Here is a 15,866-nt window from a genome sequence, read left to right on the forward strand (position 1 = left end):
CTTGTTGCTTCTTTTGTGTCTTTTAGTAATGAGAAACTTATGAGAGAAATTAAAACTGGCAAGAAATTTCAATAGAGTCCTATAAAAGTAAACTTTGAAATTCATTGTACATTCTTATTCGCAGTGTAAAAATATGACTATGAAATTTGATGATTTATTCAAGATAAAATTGTATTATTGAATTTGGTGATTTTTAAAATTTCCTTTAAAAATAGAATTTAAAAAACAATGAAGAAGAAAAGCTTTATTTTATCTCTCTCACAAAATAATTATAAAACTGTAATATACTTTAAAATAATTCAGCATAAGCAGTCTGAGATCATGTTTAAGCCATACTCGAGGGACAAGTAATTATCTAATCAGGAAATCTCACACCATGGGTGGTCACCAAGTGTCTAGTCAGAAAGAAGACCACTGTCCAGAGGTAGCTATTAAAAGTACTTTGAGAATCTGTATCTTTCATCAATACCAGAAGCTTTGCCGATTTGTGTAGATCCTAAAGGAGAAGTGGGTTTTCACCAGTGATATTGGTGGCTTATTAATTAAAATAAAAGATGTTATAAGCGGCATTGATAAAAGTACGTTATTCAGTATAAATGCACGTGCAGGAGTATTGCAGCCATTTTTCCATCCGTGCATGGACAAAGCGTACAAGTCCTCAGATCGTTGCCTGTGTCTTTAGGTAAGGCAACGTGGACTAGTCTCTAAGCTTTCTGATTTGCTGCTGGGTCAGAGGCCTCTTGTTTCTCTGACCCTGACAAAGAGTTAATTAAATTCTGCTACTAGAATAGCATTTCATTTGCTTTAGGTACACTCTTTCTGCAAGGGGTTTTCAGCGCTTTGGAGAACACGGGGACATAAAACTTGTAGGACTGACTGTATGGCAGTTTTGTGATTTCTTATTAATAAATATCTGTGTATGTTGCTTTTATTATAAACCTGGTAGCAGGTTGCGGGGAGTAGCTATGTACGTACTTCAAATTCTCTTTGGCTTCCAAGGTGTACTGAAAAGAACCTGATACATTTGTATAACCAAATTAGTTTATGGTAGTTCACAACAACAGAGTGGGAAAATAAAATACAAAATAATCTGGAATTCACTGTACCTATGGTACACCAGATGTTAATTTTCATCTTTTCTGCTTAAAAGTTAGGATAAAATTGTTCTGTCCTAGATGTCTGCTTTATACATCCCCATTGATCCCTCCCCTTAGCTGACGTAATGGAGCTTTTCCTCAGCTTCAGTCATTTTTGTTTTATTCTCTATCTCTTTGGTATGCTCTTGGGGGCACAGCTATGCTAATGGATTCAGTTGGTTGGAGGTCAGGAGTCTTGTAATTGGTGTCCTCCTGAGGGCAAAGGAGAAAGTCTGGCTTTATTATAACAAAAAGGTAGAGTTATCTAATAAACAGCATTGTGCTTGGGAAGCTGTAATTATGGTTATGGAATTATTTAATTTAGGTTCCTACATCTGTGTTTCCTATATCGTATCATCAAAAATGCATTCTTATTTTACATTACTGTTGCACTGTATTTCCCAAGTGATTTACATTCATAAATTAGCTTCTGTATGTGAGAGTTTGATGTGAAATGAGGGTAGTGATGGTCTTCCCTCACTTCCATGGGGAAGGTTAAAAAATAATATATTCCAAAGGTTAAAAAATAATATACTTTGTATCATCAGTTTTTCCCTGATTGATTTTTCACCTAGATTTTCATTCGCACAATTTCATTCACTGCTAAAGTAGGTAAAATGGTTAGAGTGTTACATAACACTACTGCAACTACAAACAAGTAATTATAAAAATGAAATTGTTTATTTTATTATGAGTCAGTCTCTCAACTTGGTAAATAGTTTGTGTATTCCCAATGGCCACCATCATTTGTACTGGAGATGGAGAGGTAATGTGCCCAGAGCAGCTTTGGGTCCAAGGTAGGGTTACTAATTTTAGCACTTCTTATAAACAGAAGGAAAAGTACAAATGTTCTGTTTATAAAGGGCAAAAGATATGAACAGATAATCGACAGAAAAATAAATGCAAATGTTCCTTTAACGTCTGAAAAGATGATCCTCATCCTTACTATACTATGAGAAATGCAAATTAAAGCTATACTAAGCTATCATTTCTCACTTATCAGATTGACAAAAATAATAACAGTTCTACAATATACTCTGTTGATGAGGCCGTGGAGAAGCAGGCACTCACACATTACGGGTGGGAAGAAATGGTAAAGCACCTATGCGAGGCTTAGCAACTGTATATGTATTACACCGTGTACCAGAAATTTTACTTCTAGGATTTATCCTGAATTCTCATTGAAAGCATACGAAGTCCTATATACAAAGGCTATCTGTTGTGACATTCTTTATAATAACAAAAGGCTAGAAACATTATATATGCCATCCATAGAAACTGGATTGAGTAAAAACTGGTACTATACGGTGATGTCATAGTAAAAAGAAATGAGGAGCATCACTATGTAGTTAACATGGAGTGATCTCCAGAATTAAGAGACTTAAGAAAGTTATATCCAAAGCAATGTATGTTTGTATGGAATTTAAGATTTTCTGTTCATGATGCGAATAAATCAATGTAAGCAGACATCTTTGTGACAATTAGAAGAATTTGAATATGGGCTGAGTATTAGATGATAGTGATAAGAATCACTGTTATTTTTATGAGCTGTGTGGTGGAGATGCATAATGGAGTATTTATAGGTAAAATGGCATAATATCTGAGATTTGCTTTAATAAACTCCAGAAAAAGAAGTAGGATGGTCTGTAAGTGAAACAAAATTTGGAAACATATTGATAATGCTTTGAAACTGGAGTGGTGAGTAAATGAGTGTTTGTTAAAATTTTCTTTTCGTATGTGTATGTTGGAAAATTTCCATAATAAAATGTTTTTAAAAGTAAGCATTTAAATCTCATACTTGGTTATACCATCCAATAAGAACGAGTTATTTAAGCTACAGGAGAATTCTATCAGCATGAAAAATTTGTTCCACCTGCATTATACACAAAAATTCTTTGCTCATGGTGGAGAAATAAAATGTAAAGAAAAGCAGCCATCTTGGCAGTAGTACTCATGGGACTGATAATGATAAGGTTCCGTAGGCAAAAATATGCTTGCTTGTTTGTATTTTCTTTTATAGTAATATGGACAAACCCAAAGGGCACTAGCGTCAGTATGTTTGGATTCCCCAAGAGCGACGTGTTGTAACTCTGACTCTGTAGCCTCCTTCCTCTGCTTCAATGGTCTCCTTCTTTTGAATGTGTTTCAGTAGGCAAGGGTATTCCAACTGAAAAATTGAAAATCGTGATATGTTCAAAGTTGGCTGAGAAATGCCATGGTCTCAGGTCTAAACACAGCCAACGTGTGGCTTCACCTTCACAATCGATAAAATGGTTGCCAGTGAAAACATTCCACTCATTTCAAACATGCTGGTTTGTATATTGGATGTCAACAAATAAATTTATCTGAATATTCTCATGATAAAGTTAAATAATGGTATTACTAAGATAGGCATAAGTTGTTGCTTCAATAACAATTCCCAAGAGAATTGATGTTCAACATAATACAGTTTTTCCAATAGAATGAATATTTGGCATAGGTCAGTGGACTTTATGCCAAATCTTTGTTCCAAAGTTAAAACAAGAATGTTGCATTTTTTTTCTTGGCATTCAATTCAGTCAGGTTTTGTCACTTATTCTTTCAGAAGAACAACAGATGTCATTAAAGAGAATAACCCCTTTTAGGTGTTTATTATCGATGAGGATAGTGTTATTATTACACAGCAGTTCATTTTTAGCTATCCTTTAAAAACTTTGCTGTGGAATCAGGATTTATTAATGACAGTGTTTTCTACAGCTCAAAGTGAAGTATATATCACAAGCAAGGAAGGAAATTTGAGATTTCAAGATCAGGTGCTAAACCAAGATTGATTTTAAGTCTGCATATCAGTAACAGATCAATAATATAAACTTGCCCAATTGAAAAAAATGTGGACTTCAGTCAGGTTCTGTCAATATTTTGTGGGTTGAGCTTTTTTTTCACATTTACTGTCCAGTTAAATTCTATATAGTAAGTATATAGCAGTGAATAGTTATTAGAATGGCACTTTATCAAAATAACTTCAAGATTGTTTGTAAAATACTACCAGTTCTATTATTTCCACTTGTTGTAATACCTAAGTTTTGGCAAAAGTAGAATTCCTAGGAAGAGGAAAAGAAAGAAAACTCCAATTGCGAAGAAAATCATGTACTTTTAGGCAATTGTATTTATAGTAATTCGTTTTGTTTTTAATAAAAAAAACCTCAAAATACTTAATCCTGATTCACTGTTTACACAAAAATACAGTTTTTCAGCTGAACTACAAACAGGTTTTTAAATTGTGAAGCTGATTTATAACAGAATAATAGGGAAAAAGGTTTTTTTTTTAAAGAAAGGTAGAGTTGGAAATGCAGGTAATGAATTCTATACATTTTGCCTGTGTTCAGACCCTGTTTCACTGATAAAGACTTGACTCAGGTGTAATCTTGATGGGCTGTTGGAGATGTTGCTGGGCAGGTGAGCAAGGGGAGGGAGTCAGAACCTGTCTTGTATGTAGATATGCAGATTTCTTCCACTAATTAAAATATATGAGTTCCAGAAACATTTCTAATTAAGCAAATTTGTATTAAATGACTCATCAGTTATAAAATTGGAAACTGTTTTTTAATATTGAAATTAAAACCTTAGAAGTCATCAATTCTAACTCACTATGGGACACATGAGTCTTTCTATAATTCAATCCAGGAACTATTTAGCCTCTTATATATATTCAAGATTGTGCTGATTGGTGGAAAATACAAAAAAATATATAAACTCATATAAATATTTATGATCCATCTTGTCTCAAGTTGACCAAAACTTGAATCTTGCTCTCAAGAAGTCTCATTCTAAGTGGGATTATACACACACACACACACACACACATATATATATATATATATATATATATATATATAAATTATGACATAAAATTAAATATGGTAAGAGAAGTACAAATTAAATGCTAAAAGAGTGTATGGATGTCCTGAGGCAGAACTGAAGCCTGAGATTGGAAGAAGTATTGTTTAACTAGGGCTTTCTTGGCCGAGTAGGTTTTCAATAATAAAGAGGGTAAGAATGCAGGGCAGCAAAAAGGTCATTTGGGCTGAGTCCACAAACCCTGGAAGGTGTAAAAAGGCACAGAGGTCAACTTATCTGACCTGGTTAGGGAACAGTGAACAGTTCTGGGTGTCTGGCATAAGGTCTGTGAAAAGCTAATGTTAGGAAGATAGTTTATGGATAAACTGTGAAAGACCCTGGATGGCTTTTGAATTTTTCTTTAAGAAATAGAAGATCATTGAATAAGAGAATGTGGTAATTACATCTATGGTTGAAGATTAGGAGACAGTGAGAGGCAAGGATTGGAGAGAGAGTAAGCTGAAGGCAGGAACTCATTGAAGGACTCAGCAATTGTGCCTCTGTGGGAAAACAGTGGGGGTGGAAAAGAAGGCAGAGACAGGAGACGTTGTTGAGATGGAGTCTATGAGGTCTTTCAAAGGATGGGTTAAGAAAAGTGAATTAAAAAGATAAATGGGAAATGAGAAGATGGCCAAGTTGTCAAAAGAGAAAGAGAAACATAGAAATTGAGAAAAAAGAAAGAGGATCCCTGATAAAAGCTCCCTTTGAGGACTAATGAGTTTGCTGTGTTGCTAGATCATGCATGTCTTTAGAAATGAGGATCTTAGGAGACAGATGAAGTCTGAGGGTGAAGATCTAAGAGTCAAGTCTGAGGATGAAGATCTAAGAGTCAGTGGTGAACCGGGGATGGCTGAGATCATGGGGAGGGGAAAGAACTACCTGGACTGAAGGTCAGGAGGAGTGAGTTTTACACCTGGTTCTGCCATCCATCAGCTGGGATCTGGGCAGGTCACCTCCCCTCTGGGCCACATTTTTACACATCTACAAAAGGGCCTTGTCTACTTCACAGGGTTATGGTAGCAATGTCATAGGTTGGTGATTTTAAAAGTTCTTTATAAAATGCACAATGCAATACACACATCATGTAGTTCAGAGATCCTGAAATAAACATTGTCATCCACAAGATGAATTATCAATTTAATATTTTCATTAAGAATTATGTACAAATGAATATGCTTTTTAACTTTCAGTTACATTTACATCCTTGAACTCCTCTCTCTCTCTCTCTACATGTATGATGTCTGTATTGTGCTTTGTAACATCCAAGACACCATATCGGATAATAGAGGAAGGGTAACGTGGAGTCCAAACTAAGAAAACAATGAAGCCTTTGCCCTCGGGAAGCTTTCAATTAAGCTGCATCAGGAGCATGCTCACATAGGCGTGTTAAGAAGGAGGCAGGGCAGAACAACTGAAAGAGGATGTACGTCCGGAGGGAATGCAGAGCAGACAACGGTCAGGTGGCTGTGAGTTTTACATGAAAGCATTTAGGCAATGAATTATGTTCAGTCCAAATTGTAAAAGGGGGTGTGAGGCATGGAATCCTAGAGCGAAGGAAAGAAGGTGCTCCAGGCATTTGTTACAGTCTATTTATTCAGGTAATAGCCATGCTAATGAAGACTGCTGTTGCCTATAATCACTGCTGTCTGCCAGCCGTTCTTGAACAGGGTGTGCACAGAAATCACTTGAGCTCCAGCCTTTCATGTGAGGGTTCTGACTAGGATGTCTGGGACATATACTCAGGCATTGCATTTTTCTTAACTCTCCCAGATGATTTTGATGTATCCCGGTCCCTGGCTAGATACCACTATGAAAGTGATGCCCCAAGTTTTATGTATACTAAAATTACATGAGGATTTAAAAATTCTAAAATTCAATCCATATCCCAGACCACTAAATCACAATATCTGGGGGTGAGGGAGGAGACACAATCATCAGTGTCTGTCAAGCTCCCCAGGTGATTTCCAATGTGCAGACAAGTTTGGGAACCACCGCAATTTCCCTTCTCCCTCAATCCACTCCTCAGAGGGAGGAGAGACTCATATAATAGTAGAGAAAAGAATGAACTCCAGAAACCCACGTATATTAATGTGTTAAACAAAGGAGCATCTATTTGAAAAGGGGCAAAAATTCCTCTATGAGTCTCTTCCTTATTGGCATCTCAGTGTCTTGACTCCTTCAACTCTTAAAAAAATATTTCATGCCACTCTTCCTTCACTTCTTCAAAATACCTAGTGCCTCAAAAGTGGCTGGGGTTCATTTCACAAGGGAGATGTTATCTTTCTTCTCTTTTCTTTAGAGGAACAATCAGGGAAAGAACAGGGGACAAGGAAAAGGAGTTATGGAGCATTCATGATGAAAGACTTAGATAATTTTAATTGTATAGGAAAGTGATGTATTATTTAATAAGTTCACAAACAGATAATATAAACAGTTGGCCACATATGGAGATGCATAATTCTAGCTACTTTTAGATGGGACTAACCACTAAATCCACACTTAGATCTTATTACATCATAGTTTCTGGTATTTCCCATTTCGTTGTGAAATGGAAAGTTTTCCTGGATTTGCTTCTTCCAGAAGAGAAACATCAGAAACAGCTACAGAGAACATTGTTTTTTTGTTGTTGTTTTGTTGTTGTTGTTTTTAATGGGAGTAGTTCCTTTGTTATTTCAATTTTTTCTGTAGTGATGAATTTGAACCAAGTTAAGGGTCAAAGTGACTCAGAGCCTATTTTTTTTAATATTTATTTATTTTTGAGAGAGAGACAGAGCATGAGCAAGGGCAAGGCAGAGAGAGAAGGAGACAGAATCCAAAGGAGGCTCCAGGCTCTGAGCTGTCAGCACAGAGCCCCACATGAGGCTCGAACCCACAAACTGTGAGATCGTGACCTGAGCCAAAGTTGGATGCTCAACTGACTGAGCCACCCAGGTGCCCCAGAGCCTATTTTTTGTTGTTGTTCCAAAGGTCCTGGGAATCATAGAAAATGTGAGGTAGAGTTCCTTGAGTCTGCTGTAACCCAAAGTCTTGTGATCCTGAGGGTCTGGTGTTAGCCAGGGAAATTATCATGGTATCAAGGAAAGACTGTCACCCCACCCCCAAATTCTAATCCATGTTTTTGTTCCTCGATCATCCCTATACTTGAGGGAGAATTCAACAAGGATAGTTTCTATCCTTGGAGTTAAGGCTACCCTCTAGAGTAACTACCTTATATTGAACTATTTCCAGGAATAGTTCAGGAAAGTTATTTAAAACCATTCACCATTGAGAAAACAAATATTCTTCCATTGGGAGGGTACAGGCAAGGAAAATTTTTCTCAGCTATATCAGAAGTTCTGCATCTGTCACCTGTGTCCTCATCTTGGCGGTTGGAGACTTGTAACATGTCATATTCCTGCAATATCAGATCTAAGGATCCTAGTAGTGAATGGATGGGACAGTGGAGTCTGTCACGCCAAGTTACATAGGATAAATTGGCCCCACTCAGTCCTGAGAAATTGGGCAGCACAGTTTAGTGTTTGTACTCCAAGAGAGATGTTTTTCCAACATAAAGGGAGCCCTATGTGTGGTCAATATGGGCAAAAGTAAAAATACCATGGACTGGGTGACTTATAAAACAGAAATTTATTTCTCACAGTTCTGGAAACTGGGAAGTTTGGGATCAGCATGCCAGCTTGTTTGGGTTCTGATGAGAGCCCTCTTCCTGGTTTGCAGTTGGCTGTCTTCTTATTAAGTCTTCACATGGCAGAGAGAGAAGAAGTGATCTTTCTCCTATCTTCTTATAAGGTCACTAATCCCATTATGAGGGCTTCACCTTCCTGACCTAATTGAATCCATAGTTCCCATCTCCAGATACCATCACAGCGAGAACTAAGGTCTCAACTGATGATTTTTGGAGGGACATGAACATTCAGTGCACAGCACCCTTTGTGTAAAGTTCTGCAGCACTTAGTGGTCAACAGAGGAAACATTCAAAATCGTGATGACCACAAAAGAGAGAAGCAGATATTGTTAGTTCAATGAACACAGAATTCTTACTACTAAATGAACAAACAAATAAGCAAACAAAAAACAAAACACATGTGGGCTTCTGGGACTCTGAGAAGATAAATGCAAATTTGGGTGTTGTTTTTGAGAGTCCTACAAGAGCACACTTTTTTTTTTTTTTTCAAGAGATAAAGTTTTATTTTTTTTATATATATGAAATTTATTGACAAATTGGTTTCCATACAACACCCAGTGAAGAGCACACTTTTTCTATGGAGTTTATTTAGAGGCTTAATGGAACTTAGTAATAAAATTGGCTTGAATGTGGAAGGCACAAGCTTTTGCAGTGGCTCATACCAAGGGTAGATCAATAAAAATGCATATCATATTTCCCCAAGTAGGAAGAGATTTATGTTATAGGATCTCAAGATTGTAAAGATTATGCATTGTAAGTTTGACCCGAGAACTAGATGATAGCTAAGTTCATTCATTCATCTATCCATTTATTCATTCAATCACTTTATTCATTCACCATCTAGGACCTAGAGATGTCACTCCTAATGTCATTCTGTTTTTCTATAACTGGATCCACATGCTGGGAAGAGAAACTCAACTAGTGTCCTTGGTCACCACCAAGCTGATTTAAGCAAATAGCCTCTTTTATGACAACTTAGAGGACAGCAGAGATCCATACAAGGCAAGTGACCCACTATACACCTAGTAGAACGGCCCAAATCCAGAACGCTGACAAAACCAGCTACTATTGAGGATGACAAAAGGACCTCTCATTCATTGCTGGTGACAATCCAGTTTGGCAGTTTCTTACGAAGTTAAACATACTCTTACCATAAAATCCAGCAATTGTATTCTTTAGTATTTACCCAAAGGAGTTCAAAACTTATGTCTACGCAAAAACCTGCAAACACCGATTGTTTTATTAAATAGCTTTATTCAAAATTGCCAAAACTTGGAAGCAACCAAGATGTCCTTTAGTAGGTGAATGGATACACTGTAGTACATCCAGACGGTGGAATATAATACAGCACAAAATGAACTATCAATCCATGAAAAGACATGGAAACAACTTAAAGGCATATTACTAAGAAAGAAGCCAAACTGAAATGGCTGCGTACTGTAAGATTCCAACTATATGACATTCTGAAAAATGCAAAACTATGGAGACACTAAAGAGATCAGTGGTGGGGCACCTGGGTAGCTCAGTCGGTTGAGCGTCCGACTTCAGCTCAGGTCATGATCTCATGGTTCGTGGGTTCAGCCCCGCGTTGGGCTTTGTGCTGACAGCTCAGAGCCTGGAGCCTGCTAAGGATTCTGTGTCTCCCTCTCTCTCTGCCACTCCCCTGCTCATGCTCTCTCTCTGTCTCAAAAAAAAATAAAACATTAAAAATTAAAAAAAAAAAAGATCAGTGGTTACCAAGGGTGGAGAGAGGGGTGGGATGAGGGTGGAACACAGAGGATTTTTAGGGCAGTGAAACTACTCTGTATGGTACTATAATGATGGGTACATGTCATTGTTGATTTATCCAAACCCATAGAATGTACAACACAAAGAGTAAACCCTAATGCTAACTATAGACTTTGGGGGATAATGAAGTGTCAATATAGGTTCATTGATTGTAACAAATGTCCACTCTGATGGGAAATGTTCATCATGGGGGAGGCTCTGCATGTTGGAGGCAGAAAATGCTTGAGTAGTCTCTGTCCTTTCTGCTCAGTTTTGCTGTGAACCTAAAACTGCATTTTAAAAAGAAAAATCCCAAATACAGAACCTAACTTCACACCTAAAGGAACTAGAAGCAGAGCAGCAAAGAAATCCCAAAGCCAGCAGAAGAGAAATAATAAAGATTAGAACAGAAATAAACTATAGAATCAAAAAAGAAAAAACAGTAAAGAGATCAATAAATCTAAGAACTGGTTTTTTGAAAGAATAAACAAAATTGATAAATAAACCCATAGCCAGACTTCTCAAAAAGAAAAGAAAAACACCCCAAATAGATAAATTCATGAATAAAAGAGGAGAGATCACAACCAACACCACAGAAATACAAACAATTATTAGAGAATACTATGAAAAATTATGGGCCAATGAACTGGACAATCTGGAAGAAGTGGACAAGTTCCTAGACACACACACACTATCAAAACTCAAACGGGAAGAAATAGAAAATTTGAACAGAACCATAACCAGTGAAGAAATTGAATTGGTTATTCAAAAATCTCCCAACAGATAAGAGTCCTGGGCCAGATGGCTTCCAAAAGGAATTCTATCAGACATTTAAATCAGAGTTAATACCTATTCTTCTCAAGCTGTTCCAAAAAATAGGAATGAAAGAAAAGCTTCTGGACTCATTCTATGAGGCCAGCATTAGCCTGATTCCCAAACCAGACAAAGACTCCACTTAAAAGGAGAATTACCGGCCAATATCCCTGAGGAACATGGATGCAAAAATTCTCAACAAGATACTAGCAAGTCGAATTCAACAGTATATTAAAAGAATTATTCACCATGATCAAGTGGCATTCATTCCTAGGCTGCAGGACTGGTTCAATATCCACAAATCAATCAATGTGATACATCACATTAATAGAAGAAAGGATAAGAATCATATGATCTTGTCAATAGATGCAGAAAAAAAGTTAGACAAAATACAGCATCCTTTGTTAGTAAAAACCCTCAAGAAAGTCAGGATTGAAGGAACATACCTTAACATAAAAGCCATATATGAGAGGCCCACAGCTAATATCATCTTCAATGGAGAAAAAATGAGAGCTTTCCCCCTGAGATCAGGAACACATCAGGGATGTCCACCCTCACCACTGTTGTTTAACATAGTGTTGGAAGTCTTAGCCTCAGCAATCAGACAACAAAATGAAATAAAAGACATCCAAATTGGCAAAGAAGTCAAACTTTCACCTTTCGCAGAGGACATGATACTCTACATGGAAAACCTGAAAGACTCACCCAAAAAACTTCTAGGACTGATACATGAATTCAGCAAAGTTGCAGGATATAAAACCAATGTACAGAAATTGGTTGCATTTCTATACACCCATAATGAAGCAACAGAAAAAGATATCTAGGAATCAATCCCATTTACAATTGCACCAAGAGCCATAAAATAGCTAGGAATAAACCTAACCAAAGAGGTAAAATATCTGTATGCTGAAAAGTATAGAAAACTTATGAAAGAAATTGAAGAAGACACAAAGAAATTGAAAAACATTCCATTCTCATGGATTGGAAGAACAAATATTGTTAAAATGTTGATACTATCCAAAGCAATCTACATATTCAATGCAACCCCAATCAAAACAGCACTAGCATTCTTCTCAAAGCTAGAACAAATAATCCTAAAATTTGTATGGAACCACAAAAGACCCCAAATAGCCAAAGTAATGTAAAGAAGACCAAAGCTGGAGGCATCACAGTCCTAGACTTAAGCCTATACTGCAAAGCTGTAATCATCAAGACAGTGTGGTATTGGCACATAGACCAATGGAACAGAATAGAGAGCCCAGAAATGGACCCACAAATGTATGGCCAACTAATCTTTGACAAAGCAGGAAAGAATATCCAATGGAGAAAAGACAGTTTCTAGCAAATGGTGCTGGGAGAACTGGACAGCAACATGCAGAAGAATGAAGCTGAACCACTTTTTTTATACCCTACACAAAAATAAACTCAAAATGGATGAAAGACCTAAATGTGAGACAGGAAATCATCAAAATACTAGAGAAGAAAAATGGCAACAACCTCTTTGACCTCAGTTGCAGTAACTCCTTACTCAACACGTCTCTGAAGGCAAGGGAAATAAAAGCAAAAATGAACTATTAGGACCTCATCTGGATAAAAAGCTTCTGCACAGCAAAGGAAACAATCAGCAAAACTAAAAGGCAACCAATGGAAAGAGAGAAGATATTTTCAAATGACATGTTGGATAAAGGGTTAGTATCCAAAATCTATAAAGAACTTACCAAACTCAACACCCAAAAAACAAATAATCTAGTGAAGAAATGGGCAAAAGACATGAACAGACACTTTTCCAAAGAAGACATCCAGATGGCTAACAGACATGTGAAAAGATGCTCAACTTCACTCACCATTAGGGAAACAAAATAAAAACCACATTGAGATACCACCTCACAGCGGTCAGAGTGGCTAAAATTACCAACACAGGAAACAACAGATGTTGACAAGGATGTGGAGAAACGGAAACCCTCTTGCACTGTTGGTGGGAATACAAACTGGTGCAGCTACTCTGAAAAACAGTGTGGAAGTTACTCACAAAATTAAAAATAGAATTACCCTGTGACCCAGCTATAGCGCTACTAGGAATTTATCCAAAGGATACAAGAGTGCTGATTCATAGGGGCACATATACCCCAATGTTTATAGCAGCACTATCAAGAATAGCCAAATTTTAGAAAGAGCCCAAATGTCCATCAACTGATGAATGGATAAAGAAGATGTGGTGGTTATATAGGTGTATACCCATATACCAATAATACCTATGTACCTATATCACATACACACACACACAATGGAATACTACTCGGCAATGAAAAAGAATGAAATCTTGCCATTTGCAACAATGTGGATGTGACTGGAGGGTATTATGCAAAGTGAAATTAGTCAGAGAAAGATATAATATGTTCTCATTCATATGTAGAATTTGAGAAACTTAACAGAAGACCATGAGGGAAGGGAAGGAAAAAAATAGTTACAAACTGAGAGGGAACCAAACCATAAGAGACTCTTAAATACAGAGAACAAATCAAGCATTGATGGGGGAGGGATGGCAGATGGAGGGGAAAATGGGTTATGGGCATTGAGGAGGGCACTTGTTGGGATGGACACCAGGTGTTGTATGTAAGGGATGAATCATGGGAATCTACTCCCCAAGAGCACACTGTGTACTCTGTATGTTAGCTAACTTGACAATAAATTTTATATGTGTGTGTGTGTGTGTGTGTGTATGTATAAATTCTCTTTATATATGTATACACATATATACCTATATATAACATGTGTGTATATATATGTATATATATACATATACATATATATACATATATATACATATACATATATATATATATATTCTCTTTTTTTAAAGCAAGTATCTGATGTTCATGACGATGTGCCTCGAATTCCTTAACTACTACTGGTACAGAGAGGTTGCATTATCAAGGGAAGTAAACTAATATTAAGTGATATTCAGGGAATGGAACAGGCCAAGAGAGTAGAACGTCAGAGAACATTGGTTTCTAGAATAGGCAGAGACCCAAACAATTATATTTATTGAGCTGTCACCTGAGAGCAGTCCTCTCATGGTGGCAGGAAGAGAGTTGCTTTGGAAGCATTGATCTTTGGCAAAATTTGCCTATGAAACAGGTTCATCCTGTAGGACAAGAAGGTACCAATAGTTAGGAATGTCCTGCTGAATGTCATTAACTTCAAGGAATAAGAATGAATTGTGAAAATAATCAGGAAGGGCAGTTTTCTTATAAAGGAAGAATACTCAGACCTACACCAGGTTTGCTCAGAGCATCAGATGGCAAAAGAAAATGGAGTAATATCTCCAGAGTTTTAAGGTATAAGAGAATACAAATGATCTATAGCTAGAGAAGTTGCCATTCATGTGTGAAGGTGATAGAAATATATTGTCAATGAAATGCCATGCTATTATATTGGGTAGAGAGTAATTATTAGTATAGAAAGTCACAACAAGATAAATAATAAGTGTCAACTTAATAAATATACACCAAACTTGTGTACTGCAGACTCTACTTAGACAGCCAGTCACTGTCCTTAGAGGTCTTTTGACCTCCCTGTCATGCTGTCATGTACTCTCAGATGTTCCTAGAATAGGACCAAAATCCCAGCCTTTTTCCCTCTATGTTTTCAGCCAGGGCAAGTCTCCACCTCTTTCTAAATCTCCTTTAGGGTAGTGTTGCCAGATTTAACAATAACAAAAATGATAGGATGCTTTGGTATATTTGAACTTCAAATAAATAATGAATAATTATTTTTCCCCTTTTCTCCTTCTTTCTTCTTTCTTTCTTTCTTTCTTTCTTTCTTAGTTGTAGCATATCTCACACTACATTTGGGACATAATTGCACTGAAAATTATGTGTTATTGATCTGAAATCCAAAGTGAACTGAGTTTTTGGTATTTTATCAAGAGAACACTCTCTGTTCTAACCTGTATCTCTTCAGGATACTTACACAAGCTGACTCAAGCTTTTGGAATTAAAAGTGAACTAGGGAGGAAATTGTTTTCAGGTGAATTCTGCTTTTACCCAATCCCAAATAGTAAGCACAGAGCCTTATTTCGTAATAAGCTAATAAGTGAAGGAAAAAGGGGAAGACCCAGTGAAAACCCTCAAAACTCAAAAAAAAAAGTGCTTCTTATTACCTTGACTCTTACTGAGGGAAATTTCTATGTAAGAAATGTAATGTTGGAGGGGTTGGGCAAGAGGGAGGTCTTCCAAATTTTGTCCTTCAGTGCATACGAAGGCTTTTCAATAACAAATAAGGTAGCATATAACCTGAATAAAATATATTTTTTTCCAATCATGAAATAAATTATTCACAGTCTCTGTGTTTAGTGCTGACTTGATCCATGTTTCTCACTTCTTAGCACCAGTTTTCAGTGCGAAATAAACCAGATGCTCTTTTAAAAACATATTCCTAAAAATCCTTGATTTTAAAAAGGCAATAGATAATTTTTTTTAGAATAACACTAAAAGTAAAGGATTTCATTTTTATTTTTTTTAAGTTTTTTTATTTATTTTGAGAGAGAGAGAGAGAGAGAGAGGGATAGAGAGAGAGGGAGAGAGAGAGAA

The sequence above is a fragment of the Lynx canadensis genome, chromosome B2 (genome assembly GCF_007474595.2).
Source record: "Lynx canadensis isolate LIC74 chromosome B2, mLynCan4.pri.v2, whole genome shotgun sequence".
NCBI classification, from domain to species: domain Eukaryota; kingdom Metazoa; phylum Chordata; class Mammalia; order Carnivora; family Felidae; genus Lynx; species Lynx canadensis.